This window comes from Pseudophryne corroboree, chromosome 8, assembly GCF_028390025.1.
Source record: "Pseudophryne corroboree isolate aPseCor3 chromosome 8, aPseCor3.hap2, whole genome shotgun sequence".
NCBI classification, from domain to species: Eukaryota; Metazoa; Chordata; class Amphibia; order Anura; family Myobatrachidae; genus Pseudophryne; species Pseudophryne corroboree.
The window spans coordinates 287,976,116-287,977,865 of NC_086451.1; the positions used below are offsets into that span (position 1 = coordinate 287,976,116).

A 1,750-nucleotide genomic window follows, 5' to 3' on the forward strand; every position below is an offset into this window, starting at 1 on the left:
CCCTACCATCGGGAGAACCCCCGAGTTCACAACACCCCCAACCTAGGTCAGTGACACAGTGGTCTCGTCCCTATCAAAATTTGAAGGATAATTCCATATTGTGGAAACTAAATGTCAGGATATTTGTAATAAGATCCCAAAATTAGGGGGGTAGACTCATGGGTTAATTACCACCAAAGGCATATACCCAATTGTGAAAATGTGAATATACACTAATATTCTAGACCACCTACATGCCGGTGCACATCCTATAAAGCACATGTTGCTAAACATGACAATGCTCGCTGCCACAGGTAAGAGTGCGAATAGAAAAAATTAGACCAGAAGGAAAGAGTGAATCCGCTGTCAATGTTAGGTACTGAGCATATCAATCACTTCTGAGCTCTACTACACTGGGTCTTCCTAGGGAGTCTCCCACCAAAGTACTGATCCAGCCCAACACTGATTAGCTTCCAAGATCAAATGGATTCAGGCGTTTCCAGTGTGGTATGATAGTAGAAATTAGCGAATGATCTTGCTAATCTGGGATCACCAATGAGAGTTCATAAAAAATAGGAAAAAGATATAGAAGTCAAAATATTCCACAAAGACATGAGAAAAAGATAATAGATGGATTTGCTGCCAGTGTTAGACAAAGATAAAATTACCTATGAATCACTGGTGAGAGTACAGAGAATTAGTAAAGAAATAGTAATAGAAAGTGTGATGGGCAGGCCTTCTGCAACGATATGAGAAGTATTTTTTTGTGGCTAATTCAGTCTTAATACTATATAAGACAAGAAATCTCACTGATAATAGAAGTGCCTGTTATGGATATTTATGCACAGATGACAAATGAGAAAAAAGAATGAGAGAAAACTGGTGCATGCAGGTTGAAATTGCTGCCATCTATAATATGACAAAGAGCGACATAATGTATCATGTAGATGTAACAAAGACTGAGAAAAAGCAACAACTGTGCCAATAGGTACAATGTTCAATCCAATATCAAATATCACTTTTAACTGTATGAAGTAGAGAAGGTAATATTGATTGATACACCTGTTTATCAATACTGAGAATTACCAAAATATTTCTCTCAGCTGCTTTCTATCAGCTAATAACAGTATTAACAACGTATACCATGATAATAATACAAACAATTCTGTGTTATCTGAACAATTGAAACGACCTGTGCGGTATCCCCTAAGTGCTAACATGTAACATGAATGAGAACAGGAGGGATTGGTGAGAATTGCAATGGAAAGCTAAAAAATGGATATCATATGTAAGGGGAGGGAAGAGAAGGGAAAGAGAAAGAAACAGAAGAGAATCTGCATAATGTAATATTTTCGGAAATGTATTGAAATTTTTGTATATTGGTACAATTTAATAAAGATATATATATATAAATATATATATATAAAAACTAAAAACCTTATGTGATATCAAATTTCTGAAGGTATATTTGGATTCTATGCACAAAATTATAAGGAAATTGATATATATAATGTCAGATGCAAAAATACTGTTGAGTAGTGTTATCAGAGCTATATAGCAACAGCTGAATGCAGGCTATATCACACAAATCTCCTGCAAAAGGCTAATAAGCGCTTAAGATTGCAGGCTGACCCTACCATGGTAGAAGCCATATATGCCTATAGAGGCTTTTTCACAGAAGGATCTTGCAGTCCCTCTCCTGTAACCTCCATGCTCCTCCAAAATGTGTGTGTGATTGACACTGCACATATGTACAATGTTTTAAAGTGTG

General features: G+C 36.2%; 1 pseudogene; it reads right to left on the reverse strand.

Annotated features, from left to right (window-relative positions):
• Positions 1-381: 381 nt before the first annotated feature.
• LOC134950180 (5S ribosomal RNA) lies at positions 382-500 on the reverse strand (annotated as a pseudogene).
• Positions 501-1,750: the final 1,250 nt, after the last annotated feature.